At 40.4% G+C, this 15,135-nt stretch overlaps 1 protein-coding gene across 1 annotated transcript in view; it reads left to right on the forward strand.

Moving 5' to 3' along the window:
- Positions 1-15,135, forward strand: part of IL15 (interleukin 15) — a 318,782-nt gene that overhangs the window by 186,160 nt on the left and 117,487 nt on the right. The window contains exon 9 of the mRNA XM_081543549.1: positions 11,459-11,511. The gene's annotated coding sequence lies outside the window, so the exon portion shown is untranslated. The remainder of the gene's footprint in view (positions 1-11,458; positions 11,512-15,135) is intronic.

Raw genomic sequence — 15,135 nt, forward strand, 5'->3', positions numbered from 1 at the left:
AATCAAGTATACTTGAATAAAATAGATTTAAAAAAAAAAGAATTCACACTGATGATCTTGACATGAAAATGACACTAAAACAATGATTCTCAGCTCCAGTGGATACACTTTTGGTTTCGGGTCAAGTAAACTGTCAATAACAAAGTTACTCAAATCACTTGCATTACAGAATAGAGTGGATTCTTGGTTATCCTTGTAGTAATACCCACCTGCTTCCTTATTTTACTGCATACTTTCTTCAGTGGGAATATTTGTGACTTACAGTGCATTGTGCTTTGCTGGAGCAGTTGTGAAGAGATACCCCATGTCCAAGGTAAGAAAAAACTCACTAAAACAGTAGGTGCTGAGAGAGGACATCAGAGGGCAGACAAACTGAAACCACAATCACAGAAAACTAGTCAATCTAATCACATGGACCACAGCCTTGTCTAACTCAATGAAACTAAGCCATGCCCTGTAGGGCCACCCAAGACGGATGCGTCATAGTGGAGAGATCTGACAAAATGTGGTCCACTGGAGAAGGGAATGGTAAACCACTTCAGTATTCTTGCCTTGAGAACCTCATGAATAGTATGAAAAGGCAAAAAGATAGGACACCGAAAGATGAACGTACCCAGGTGCGTAGGTGCCCAATATGCTACTGGAGCTCAGTGGAGAAATAAATACAGAAAGAATGAAGGGACAGAGCCTAAGCAAAAACAACACCAGTTGTGGATGTGACTGGTGATAGAAGCAAGGTCTGATGCTATTAAGAGCAATATTGCATAGGAACCTGGAATGTTAGGTCCATGAATCAAAGCAAATTGGAAGTGGTCAAACAGGACAAGGCAAGAGTGAACGTCGACATTCTAGGAATCAGCGAACTAAAATGGACCAGAATGGGTGAATTTAACTCAGATGACCATTATATCTACTACTGTGGGCAGGAATCCCTTAGAAGAAATGAGGTAGCCATCATAGTCAACAAAAGAGTCCGAAATGCAGTACTTGGATGCAATCTCAAAAACGACAGAATGATCTCTGTTCATGTTCAAGGCAAATCATTCAATATCATGGTAATCCAAGTCTATGCCCCAACCAGTACGCTGAAGAAGCTGAAGTTGAATGGTACTATGAAGACCTACAAGACCTTTTAGAACTAATACCCAAAAAAGATGTCCTTTTCATTAGAGGGGACTGGAATGCAAAAGTAGGAAGTCAAGAAACACCTGGAGTAACAGGCAAATTTGGCCTTGGAGTACAGAATGAAGCAGGGCAAAGGCTAATAGAGTTTTGCCAAGAGAATGCACTGGTCATAGCAAACACCCTCTTCTAACAACACAAGAGAAGACTCTACACATGGACATCACCAGATGGCCAACACCGAAATCAGATTGACTATATTCTTTGCAGCCAAAGATGGAAAAGCTCTATAGAGTCAGCAAAAACAAGACCGGGAGCAGACTGTGGCTCAGATCATGAACTCCTTATTGCCAAATTCAGACTTAAATTGAAGGAAGTGGGGAAAACAACTAGAGCATTCAGGTAGGACCTAAATCAAATCCCTTACAATTATACAGTGGAAGAGATGAATAGATTCAAGGGACTGGATCTGATAGACAGAGCCTGATGAACTATGGACAGAGGTTCATGACATTGTACAGGAGGCAGCGATCAGGACCATCCCCAAGAAAAATAAATGCAAAAAAGCAAAATGGCTGTCTGAGGAGGTCTTACAAATAGCTATGAAAAGAAGAGAAGCGAAAAGCAAAGGAGAAAAGGAAAAATATACCCATTTGAATGCAGAGTTCCAAAGAATAGCAAGGAGAGAGAGAAAGCCTTCCTCAGTGATCAGTGCAAAGAAATAGAGGAAAACAATAGAATGGCAAAGACTAGAGATCTCTTCAAGAAAATTAGAGATACCAAGGGAACATTTCATGCGAAGATGGGCTCGATAAAGGACAGAAATGGTATGGACCTAACAGAAGCAGAAGATATTAAGAAGAGGTGGCAAGAATACACAGAAGAACTATACAAAAAAGCTCTTCATGACCCAGATAATTACGATGGTATGATCACTCACTTAGAGCCAGACATCCTGGAATGTGAAGTCAAGTGGGCCTTAGGAAGCATCAGTACAAAAAAGCTAGTGGAGGTGATGGAATTCCAGTTGAGCTATTTCAAATCCTAAAAGATGGTGTTGTGAAAGTGCTGCACTCAATATGCCAGCAAATTTGGAAAACTCAGCAGCAGCCACAGGACTGGAAAAGGTCAGTTTTCTTTCCCATCCCAAAGAAAGGCAATGCCAAAGAATGCTCAAACTACCGCACAATTGCACTTATCTCACATGCTAGTAAAGTAATGCTCAAAATTCTCCAAGCCAGGTTTCAACCATACGTGAACTGTGAACTTCCAGATGTTCAAGCTGGATTTAGAAAGGCAGAGGAACCAGTGATCAAATTGCCAACATCTGCTGGATCATCAAAAAAGCAAGAGAGTTCCAGAAAGACATCTAGTTCTGCTTTATTGACTATGCCAAAGCCTTTGACTGTGTGGATCACAATAAACTGTGGGAAATTCTGAAAGAGATGGGAATACCAGACCACCTGACCTGCCTCTTGAGAAATCTGTATGCAGGTCAGGAAGCACCAGTTAGAACTGGACATGGAACAACAGATTGGTTCCAAATAGGGAAAGGAGTATTTCAAGGCTGTATATTGTCACCCTGCTTATTTAACTTATATGTAGAGTACATCATGAGAAATGCTGGGCTGGATGAAGCACAAGCTAGAATCAAGATTGCCGGGAGAAATATCAATAACCTCAGATATGCAGATGACACCAGCCTTATGGCAAAAAGTGAAGAACTAAAAGAGCCTCTTGATGAAAGTGAAAGAGAAGAGTGAGAAAGATGGCTTAAAGCTCAACATTCAGAAAACTTATATTATGGCATCCGGTCCCATCACTTCATGGCAGATAGATGGGAAAAGAGTGGATACAGTGGCTGACTGTTTTTTGGGGGTCCAAAATCACTGCAGATGGTGACTGCAGCCATTAAATTAAAAGATACTTGCTCCTTGTAAGGAAAGTTATGACCAACCTAGACAGCATATTAAAAGGCAGAGACATTACTTTGCCAAAAAAGGTCCATATAGTCAAGGCTATGGTTTTTCCAGTAATCATGTATGGATGTGAGAGTTGGACTATAAAGAAAGCTGAACGCCGAAGAACTGATGCTTTTGCACTGTGGTTTTGGCGAAGACTCTTGAGAGTCCCTTGGACTGCAAGGAGATCCAACTAGTCCATCCTAAAAGAGATCAGTCCTGAATATTCATTGGAAGGGCTGATGTTGAAGCTGAAACTCCAATACTTTGGCCACTTAATGCGAGAAGAGCTGACTCATTGGAAAAGACCCTGATGCTGGGACAGATTGAGGGCAGGAGGAGAAGGGGACGACAGAGGATGAGATGGTTGGATGGCATCATCAACTCGATGGATATGAGTTTGGGTAAAGTCTGGGTTGGTGATGGACAGGGAGGACTGGCGTGCTGCAATTCATGGGGTCACAAAGAGTCGGACACGACTGAGCGACTGAAGTGAACTGAACTGAACTGAACTGAACTGGAGTATCTAACTATGATCATCAAAGATTCCCTGCCCAGGACCCACTCCAAGGACTGTTGAACAGCTAGGAGACTGAGAAGATTAAGAAAAAGTAAGGTAAGACAATGGCTCCGTGGCAAAGAATTGTCTGCCAATGTAGGAGACATAAGAGACGCAGGTTCTATCCCTGGGTTGGGAAGATCCCCTGGAGAAGGAAATGCAACCCACTCCAGTATTCTTGCCTTGGGAAATCCCATAGACAGAGGAGCCTGGCAGGCTACAGTCCAGAGGGTTATAAGAGAGTCAGACAGGACTTAGCAACTAAACAACAACAACAAAGACAAAGCGTTCCTTGGAATGTCCCCTTCTTTTTGGTTTCTAGTGCAGAACACCATTTCTTGCTAGACATACTTGCATGAATATTCCTGTGATTCTGTGTCTGCCACAAAGAATTGAAGGAGTAAGACCTGATATATGAAATTTTAGGGCATTGAAATTTTTAACAAAATTTTCTTGATTCTGATTGTGTATCACTAAATAGGAGTTAACTGAGTACAAACTGTCTCTACCTCTTGGTATTAATTCTTCAGAAAATTTATCTTAAGGGTAAACAAAAGAAAGCACAGAATGGGTCTTATATATAACCTCTAAGCAAAGTGTGCTGATAAATATTTAATAACCAGATATCCAGGGAAAAGCAAAAGCAAAGAAAAATAAAACAAAAAACACTGATATGGAACATTTGCCAATGTCTCTGTTGTAAATAGTCTTACCAAGGTCAATTTCAAGCTTTCGACATTAGCTCAAGCATAAGTCAGTTCCAGCACATTAGTACGTTTAGCTCTTGTATTCCTGTTTTTTCATTCTGATAACTGATCATGCTAGAAAATGTATATGTATGTATATATATTTGTCCATTCATCTTACTTCATGACCATGAATCACAAATAGGTCCCTAATTTGCCAGGCAGACATACTATACATTCCTACTCAGGTCACCTTTCCTTTCTCCCAAACCCCAAACTATACCTTTCCCATTGTCACTCTCAGCTGATGGCCTTCCTCTGTTTCATTAAAAAATGAAAAGTAAGGCAATCAGATAAGAAGTGCTACAGACTTCCTCCATCCTAAGACCCACCTCCAAGCATCTGAATTCTCTTCCTCCACCTTTCTGTCTGCTCCTGTCTACAACCAACGCCTGCCTTTGCGGGCCAGAGTCCATCCTCTGTTTTATTTACTCGTCATCACTCCTATAATTCTCCCCACTCTCTTCTACAGCATCAGTTTCTTTCTTTCTGCTAGATCAATACTATCTGTTGAAGTGTTAATATTGGTATTATTTTGTTAAAGCCTCTCTCAGCCCCACCATTTTTTTGCTCCCTTTTCAGCAGAATTACTCTTGAAAGAGTTGCCTATACTCATGTCATCAGTTTCTCCTCCTGCCTCTGACTCTCAAACCACTCCTGTCAGGCGTTTACCATCATCACCGCTCTACCAAGAGTACGCTTATCACAGCCACCGTGGTGCCCCACTTACTCCCTTTAGATCTTAATCGTTTCTCTGTGCTGAAGGGCAGCCCCCAAACTCCCAGGATCAGCATCTCTGCCTGAGAGTCTTTCCAGATACTCAGAAAGTCACATTTATGTGCGAAGGAGGTGAGAAACATCAGGAAATTAACACCATCCATACTCCCCCCCCCCCCACAGTATTAACTAATTCTTGGTGGTGGTTTGGTGGTTTAGTCGCCAAATCCAGTCAGACTCTTTGCAACACCATGGACTGTAGCCCACTAGGCTCATTTGTTCGTGGGATTTCCCAGGCAAGAATGCTGGAGTGGATTGCCATTTCCTCCTCCAGGGAATCTTCCCGACCCAGGGATTGAACCCACGTCTCCAGCATTGCAGGTAGATTCTTTACCACTGAGCCACCAGGGAAGACCATGGTGGGTATAAAATACCATAACCTCCTGCCTCTTGGATGGAATAATTCTGAGCTCTGTTTTATACTCTTCCCCAGAGTTTTCTTGTGGAACAGAGCTCCAGTGGTCACATATTGCTCAATAATGCACACTGATTGGCTGCTTTCTCTTCTCTCTTTACGTCATGTCCCTGCTCCACTATTGGCATTCCTGCACCTCTCAAATGGACTCATCCCCTCCAGTTTTTGTGTAGAATCTGCTGCTGAGGAAACCAAAACGAACGCCACCCCCAGTGACCCCATCACTGAACTGAATGATCAATTCTCAGGTTTCTTCTTTGGGGGCCTTTCAGTAGGAACTAACCAAGTTGTTCCCTCCCTGCTCCTGACTAGCTCAACACACCTTCAGATTTTTTCTGCTAAATCACACATCACTTCTTCTCAGCCTCTTTTCTTAGTTTTGTCTCTTTCTCACTTCTATGTTTGAAGTGCTACAGGTAAACAGTCCTTGGTCCCGTTCTTTCCTCTATCAGTGATTCCCCAGGTTTTATAGACCATCTCTATGATTTTTTGTCAGTCTGCTCCATTCCCTCTCTGATTCTAATTTATATATTAGTTCCATAATGATGTCATTTTTGTCCTCAATTCATCTCCTTCAGTATGCAGTTTCTCTTATCATTTATTCTGTTGTATTATAATCTTGTGTTTGAATTCTTATTTTATTGAATTCATGGTTTTGTTACATATTTGTGTAGTGTAAAGCAACTTTGTGAAATTTTCTTCTGTTTTTGGTTTTCTTCTCAACCCAGGGGTTGAACCTGGGTCTTCTGCATTGCAGGCAGATTCTTCACCATCTGAGCCCCCAGGGAAGCCCCATGATGTAAGGCAATTTTGTCAAATGTTCTTCTACTTGTGGTTTTCTTCTAGGTTGAATTATCAGTCTGAATCTTGCAAACTGTTCTCGTCTTTCATCTTTGTTACAGTATGCATACATTGGTGCCGCAAATTTGCTATTTATCCAGCTCATAGTTAGGTGGTTTTTCTGCACTAAGTCATCATATTAGCTCTGATATAATGTAGCTTTCCTTTTGACTCCAGAGCTACCAGATATCTTGTGTACAGCTTGGTTATTGCACAGGGCATCTGGTCCAAGAGGCAACTGAGGTTGATTTTTATTATTAGTGTTAATGTTATTTGTTCATGATTGGTCAGGACCAGGTTTATGATGGATGATCACCACAATTCATGGTGCTGCATCTCTTCATGGAGCTCTGTTATCTGATTGATGTAAGTATGCCTTAGAGGGGTCCTGCTAGGTTCTCTTCCCTCTGTAACTGAGACCAGGCTTTTTTGGGTCCCTTCCAAATTGTAGTTTAAAATCTACTTCTTTCATCTTCTCGCTACTTTCCTAAAGCTTGAGAGAATAAGGGTGAAAAGAGCTCAGCTCAAGGGATAATGGACACGTCATACCTTGACACCCAAGCTCTGCTCGCCTGAGATTTCTCAAATTTCCTGTGCCCAGATTCAGGCCATATACTTGAGGATGGTGTATGGAGTGATTTCTGTTCTCATAGGGATTATCCCCATGCTGTGAATTTTTTCCCACTTCAGGAAGGGTCTCTGCAGCCCTATTAAGTGCAGACTAACCCACATTTTTAAATTAATCCTCCTCAGCAGCCATTTAGTCAACTTTTTATCAGTAGAATAGAAATACCAGGATTCTCCTCAGTTGCTTTTCTCAAAATGTGGAGGGTCTCACTGAAGATATTCAGAAGATTTCTTGACTTAGTGAATAAGCTAAAAGTTTGTTTTCTGTACCTCATTTCCTGTTTCTGGCTATGTTATATCATACCTTTGTGTAACCCCAGTTTCAGAAGTTTTTTGTTGTCTTATTTCAAATTATAGAATGAAAGTCTTTCTCTAGTGATGGATCTTTAAGGAAGGGACAATTGAGATGGGGAATGTAGAGATGCCCTCAGCAGTACCATCGTTATCCCTCGGGGGGACCTGGAAAGACTTCAGACAGCATATTGGGTTAAGACTGGTTTTGCCAACTGAAATTGTAGATGAGAAAGTAAACAGGTCTTTTCATTAACAATCTGATAATCACTTTATGCTGCAGGTAAAGATCCTGGAAAGTTCAAACTAGTTTGAAAAACTCCCCATGGATCTCCAAAGTCCTCCCTAGACTGGTGCCATGATGCTACATGCACCCGAATGAGTCTGACTTGCTAAACAATATGTTGGTTTCCCTGTGTGGCACCTGAAGATTTCTCTGGTCCATTGGCCCTCTCATCTCTTCTGCTTCTCCTCACCATGTCGTTTGGGCACATCCCAGTCTTTGCCTGTCACATGCAAGCAATAAGGAACCATGAGATCTGAATCAGACTTGTCTACATTACTTGTCCAGCTGCTCCCATTGCCACAAACCATGTTGGATAACTTCTCTAGGTTAACCACCTCTCCCTATTACTCCTGAGAAAGCATGCCACTTCTTTTGTACCTATTTTTATGTTTTAAAACCATATACCAGTTAGCTTTTTCTAAAATAAAGCTGCGTAACAAATAATCAAAAAGGCTTAGAGGCACATGGGCTCCCCTGGTGACTCAGACAGTAAAGAATCTGCCTGCAATGCAGGAGACCCAGGTTGGATCCCTGGGTTGAAAAGATGCCCTGGAGAAGGGAATGGCAACTCACTCCAGTATTCTTGCCTGGAAATCCCATGGGCAGAGGAACCTGGTGGGCTACAGTCCATGGATATGACTGAGAGACTAACACTTGCACTTTTAGAGGCACATGAGTTAGATATTTACTGTTCACATGTCTAGAGTCAGCTGGAGATCAGTCAGGCAGCTCTACTGATCTTGGCTGACCACACTTGCCTGGGTGGCAGATACCTGGTGGTCACCGCTCTAAGCTGTTTTGACTGGTGCAAGGCAACTCAGCTTTATTCCACGTGTTTCTCATGGCCTGAGCATGTGCTCATGGCAATCAGAGAGGCTCAAGAGAACAAGCAGGGGCAGGAAGGCTCCTTAAAGTTTAGGCTCTGAACTGGCTTGCTGCTGTGTTTGCCTCAGTCTACTGGCCAAAGCAAGTCAGTGGTTGAGTTCGGATTGGGATTGACACATAAACACTATTGATACAATATATAAAATAGATTACTGATGAGAACATATTGTATAACAACAAGGAACTCGGCTTAGTGCACTGTACTGACCTGAATGGAAAGGAAATCCAAAAAGGGGGAGGAAGGTTATGTTTATATGTATGACTGATTCATTTTGTTGTACAGTAGAAACTAACATAACGTTATAAAGCAACTATACTCCAATAAAAATTAATTTTTTGAAAAAGAAGCATACTGTCCACAGGGGCAGCCACTGCAGTATTACACAGCGAAAGGTACAGATTCAGGAAGAGATGAGGTGATGCAGTCAAATGATGCAATTTCCCCCTTCTTGGTACCAGACATATTTGGAGTTAAGTGAGGGCAAACCAGGGCCTTGGTGCTTGACTTTCCTGCTTTGCTTCCAATGCCTCAATTTTATACTGTTCACCAGGACCCTAAGGATCTGGCTTCCTCCACTTCCTCTTTTGATCTGGCTATGTTCTCCCTTACACAGTAGTGTATAATCAAATCCATCAAACAAGCCTCTTTAGTTATGAAAGAGTGAAATAAAATAACTTAGAAAATTCTTTTCTTTTCTGACACCTGGCTTGCATGACTAAGGTATTGCTGGAGAGACTAAGAAATTCAGATTTGAATCTCACAGGTGACTACTGGGCTCTTTGCTTTGGTCTGTATCCTTGCTCTTCTTCCCTTGAGAAATAAGTTTTGAGCCTCACTTTGGAAATTTAAGGCTGCCAGTAAACATGATTTAATGGAGAAATAAAAATGCATCAGCTTAATATTTACAAAATATACTCCCATTAGGTTTTACTTCCAACTTCAGGTACAGATTTTACTTCAGGCTGTGGATTTTATTGCTTGATTCATAGTTTGTTCTGAGTATATTTACATTTTGATACAAGACCTCTGCTATTTCACCTCTCTTAGTTTCCATTTCCTGATCTATAAAAGTAATGGTATAGGAGTTGAAATGTATAAGCTTGGGAAAGTTACCTAACTTTTTTGGGGTTTTGTTTCCTCACCTGTTTAATAGTCTGTTGGAAAGCCCGCACAACCCAATATTATTGTTAAAATTCTAAATACCTTAAGACCTAAACTTAAGATTCCAGTTGTAACAGTGGAATAGTTTTAATATTATACAAATGGGAAGAGAGCTCTTTGGAGACAAAGAACTCTATCTAGTTCAGTTCAAATCAGACAGGGGGACCGTAATACACCTTCGAAGGTCAGTTCAGCTAGAGACTGGGATATTGCCTGTATAAAAAGAAAGATACTGGAAGAATATTGACTTTCTGAGAAAGCAAGTCAAGGAATATCTAATCTATTTGCACCTAATGCACCAAGTGATTAAAAGAAAACTGAGAGGCCATTTAGGTAGAGGAGACACTCGACTGAGAGTGTATAAAATAGCAATGAAGGCAGCAAATACAAAATTTATTTATCAGTAATTGCTGTCATTTATTGTGTTGGGTTGACCAAAAAGTTCATTCTGGATTTTCCGTACCGTTCTTCTGGAAAAACCCAACTGAGTGTTTTGGCCAACCCAATACTTCAGTGGTTTAGTACTGTAACTTCATTTCTTCATGGATCTTCACAAATACTCTGCAAGATAATTATCCGAGCTTCCAAAACTATGAAAAACATCTATCCAAGGCACACATGTACTGGGGGCATGGTAGCTGAAGGCTTTATGAATCCTGCAGGCTTCTGTACATAGCCAACAACTAGGTGGGGCACCAGGTGGCTCTCTGGGGCAGCAACATGGTATACAGCACTCTTTCCTCAACCTCTCCCATTGCCAGCTGTCTTGAGAAAGAGTTAATAGCCACCCGTCTGAGAGCACTAGTGCTATCTGGGTGTGCCCTATATTCTGTCCTTAAAAAGGGGTCAGTTACAGTGTGTGAAAAAGTTGAAAAAAGACTGAGTGACTGACACACACACACACACACACTAAGTACCCCAAACAATACACATGCACCTTTCCACTTTGCAATATATTTTGATATTTTTCATTCTTTTTCGTTAAAAAAAAATAGCAACTACCTATCAAATTAATGTCTTGTCCTGGTGAGTATGGGGTAAGGATCAGCAATTTGAAAAATGCGGATAGAGAGGTAACAAAAGAGAAAGCAATTTCTCTGTACTCAAAGAAAATGGGAAGATAAGAGATAGGAGTAAAGGAGGAAAACTTTCTCATTTCCCGCATCCAATCTAGGGCACAGTCTCATGAGGGCACAGCCAACTCCCAGATGCAATCATAGGACGGAAAGTGAAAGTCGCTCGGTCGTGTCCGACTCTTTGTGACCCCAGGGACTATACAGTTCATAGAATTCTCCAGACCAGAATACTGGAGTGGTAGCCTTTCCCTTCTTCAGGGGATCTTCCCAACCCAGGGATCGAACCCATGTCTCCCACATTGCAGGCGGATTGTTTTCCAGCTGAGCCACAAGGAAAGCACAGTCAAACGCCTGGGGGTGGCGTAAAAGTGAGCCATAACTCAACTTGACTATTTATATGTTGCCACTGGATAAAATCTATGAGGTGGCACTGAATTTTGTATCTGTACCCATACAGCAACTTTCCACCCATTTTCATGGAGCCTAGTGAAAAACAACAGATGAGTTGAAAGAAAAATAAATCCCAATTCCTCTTTACATATGAGTGTGAAGGAATTCCCAATCTTACCATAAAAGTCACTGTGATTTTTTTTTCATTGTTACATAGGCTCATTGACAAGTAAAAGAATTCTTAAGATCATTTCATATACAAATGTAAAAAATTGTTAATATAACAATGTTATAAATATTATGTCTTTTTTCCCCCATTAGGTCACAGTATGTATTCTTCAAAACTGATGAATGAAGGAATTCTAGGCTGACAGGTAGGAGACACATCACTGCATTTCTGTTGCCAGTGTATTCTAGGTATAGCATTTTCTCATTAAACTGTCATGATAATATTAATTGATGAAATTTTGGAACAGCAAGACTGTGCCCCACATGTGAAGTTGAATGGTGCATTGAAACAATTTTTAGATAATTCCAGTAAAGTGTTGATTTCTACGAATCATACCAACAAAGCATATTTTCTCCACATTATCTTTGTTAAACTTTGTTATTTTTGCTAAAACTATCACTTAAATGTTTCCTAAGCGGAAAACTATTCTTTTTTAAAATGAGTATGTTTATGTTTCATACAAATGTCAATTTCTTTAAATAAAGACTTTGAGAGTTTGTTTGCCATAACATCTTATCTTTTTGAAGAATTATAGTTACAGGTTTAAAGTAGTATTGAAGTAGTAAAGTATGTTACAAATAATAGTCTTTTTTCATCTTCCCGAAGAAACACCTGAGACTATCTGGTTGAATGTAACCATAAGTACAACACTATAAGCTTTTCTTATCTAATAATTTTTTTCTAAAGTGAGACAATGTATTTGAAATAAAGAGGGCTTTTTTGGGGTAGGGGAGCTTCTAGAAAAGATTAAGTATTGTTGTGAAGTTTTAATTTTACTCTTTTTACTGGAAAAAAATGATTGAGGTTTAATAGTTATTTTAATTTTGCTAAGCTTACTGTGTGCTCATAATGAAGTGAGCAACAATAATTAGAGAGGAAAGGCACAATTTTAAGACACGTTACTTACAGGAATTTCAGTAGAAGAAAAACAAGTGATTATAAAATATCTATACCAGTTTTCAGAACTTGGAGAACACTGAGTGGCCAACTCACCACCAAGAACATGGAAATGATAGAAAAACATGATCCTCTCCTGGTGATTCGACTGTAGGATAAACTCAAAGGTCTGGACATTACCTAAAATCACAGGACTTTCCAGATAGGAGGACTTGAGTGTTTCCTGATAAGATGCCTCAAAATGGTGTCTGTAGACCTGAAAGCCTGGGATTGGGGGCTAGAAGAACATGGTTAGTGCCTGTTGATTCACTATCCACAAAAAGAAATCTTAGTTAACAGCCTGTAAGTTCCTTGGCCCCAGTGTTAAGTCAGCCCCAATCATCTGATTGGTAGGTTGATCCCCTTTCTCGATTCTGTACTCAAAAAGCCATCTTCTGATTCAGATTTGTTTTTCCATTTTAGGACTACTTCTAGAAAAAGAATACACTGGTTCTATAAGTACAACTGTTTCAGTGCATGTGAAAATTAAATTTCACTTAATAATTGAATAAGTAGCTCTTCTGTTGCTGTATCAGTCTTGAGTGTTCCATTCATAGGAGCCTCACACTGAGAGAGAGAGCTCTAAATCTCGACATAGTTTCACCAAAGCCCAATGGGTCTTTTGAGATCTTTCCAGACTTATTTCTTGCTCAGAGGCTGCATGAAATTTTATTTTTTAATGGTTATACTATTCAGTATAACACATAGTAACTCTTAGTTTCCTGCTTCTAAAATGAAGATAATACTTCTTCAATGCCTACATCACCTTGCTAGTAGTTTGCTTAGCAAACACTATTAGACCACTAGGATCCCCTGCCCTCAATTCCTTGGCTAGAAGAGCCTAGACTATAACACTGAATATTTTAGATAATTGCTTTCTTAGCTTCCTTTGAAATTATACAAATAAAAAGGAAGTGATCCAAATAAATGTAAAGATGAATTAGCCTTAGCAGTTGTGGTAAGCAGAATTCTACATGCCGCCCGCAACTCGCCCCTAGGATCCCTGCCCTGTGTGTACACACCCACAGAATCCCCTGACTATAAATATGATGAATTTTACTCCTGTGATGAAGCTACATTAGATGACACAGTTGATGTGGAGAAAGAAATTGTTTTTGTGGGCCTTTTCTAAACACAGGAGCGCTATAAGTCTAGATCTAGCAGTCAGAGACCAGGAGAGTCAGAGATTTGAAATAGCAGAAGTATTCTCCCACTGTTCTTGAAGAAGTAACTGCCAAGTTCGGAAAAGAATGACATGGCAGGAAGTAGTAAGCTGCCTCTAGGAGCTGAGAATGACCCTTTGGTCAGCATCAGCAAGAACTAGATTCTTGATTCTAGAACTAGCCAACAACCTGAATGAACTTGAAGTGGATTTTTCACCAGAGAACTCCAGACAAGAACTCAGCCCAGCCAACATCATGCTTTCAGCCAGATGGACCCAGATGCTGTTGCAAATATCTAACCCATTGAAATTATGAGATAACAAATTGGGGTTGTTTTTAGCGTCTAACTTTATAGTACCTTGTTATACAGCAATAAAAACTAATTCAGGGGACTTGCCTGGGGGCCCAGTGGTTAAGACTCCATGCTTCCACTGCAGGAGGCACAAGTTCAATCCTTGGTTGGGGAGCTAAGGTCCTACATGCCCTGCTGCTACTGCTGCTAGGTTGCCTCAGTCGTGTCTGACTCTGTGCGACCCCATAGACGGCAGCCCACCAGGTTCCCCCGTCCCTGGGATTCTCGAGGCAAGAACACTGGAGTGGGTTGCCATTTCCTTCTCCAATGCATGAAAGGGAAAAGTGAAAGTGAAGTCGCTCAGTCGTGTCCGACTCTTAGCGACCCCATGGACTGTAGCCTACCAGGCTCCTCCGTCCATCGGAGTTTCCAGGCAAGAGTACTGGAGTGGCGTGCCATTGCCTTCTCCAACATGCCCTGAGGTGTGGCCAAAAAACAAAAACAAAAAAACTAACAAGGGAGTCTTGCCATATAATTACTAGATTGAAAACAACTAGAGTTTTCAAATAAGAAATATCCAGGAAATACTTCAAGATTAGGACAAATTAAAACAGAAAAGTATAGTTTTATTTCACTAACAAACATAGTTTAAAAGCTCTAAAATAAAATACTTAGCTGATTCATCTTGCCCATATTTTTTTTTTTTCAAATCATGATCAACTACAGTGATTTTTTAAGGCATAATAAATCACCTCCAAAATAACTAGTTAAAAAAAAAGCTATTATATTTCTCTCTGGACTTTGGGGATAAGAAGTTTGGGGAGGACTGAGTAAAGCAGCTCATGCTCAGGGCCTCCTTTGATTGCAGTTTGATGTTGGCTAAGACTGCAGTCTTTTCCTTTGCCTAATAGTTCAAGGGTGTGAACTTTAACTTGGTCATGAGGAATCAAAAGAATTCAATTTTTTTTTTTTAAATCTGACCAGTCTTTAAAGGCTATTTTCTTGCTTGGGGCTCAGAAATCCTATTTGATGTCAAAGTTGAGAAATGACTTTATTGTTCCAGTTTCTACTGCCTCTCCCTTAGAAAAAATGCCCACTGTTGCTTCAGTAGGTTGGAATCCACAGAGCATTGCAATCTATAATTTAACCTGATATGAAAATTTCACACCTACTTTTTATTACTACTATTACATGAAATATATGCCATGCATTTGTTACAATCTTAGCTTTGAAGATTAATGAGATAATATTTCTGCCCTAGAGGAGTTCCTAGCCTCAAGGCAGAGAGAGCTCTATAAAGACCTAACCAGGATTTTACATAATTGTTCTATAATAATGGTATGAGCAAGGCATTATGGGATTATGAAGAAAGCTCAAC

The sequence above is a fragment of the Giraffa tippelskirchi genome, chromosome 11 (genome assembly GCF_054371585.1).
Source record: "Giraffa tippelskirchi isolate mGirTip1 chromosome 11, T2T-mGirTip1v1.2.pri, whole genome shotgun sequence".
NCBI lineage: Eukaryota > Metazoa > Chordata > Mammalia > Artiodactyla > Giraffidae > Giraffa > Giraffa tippelskirchi.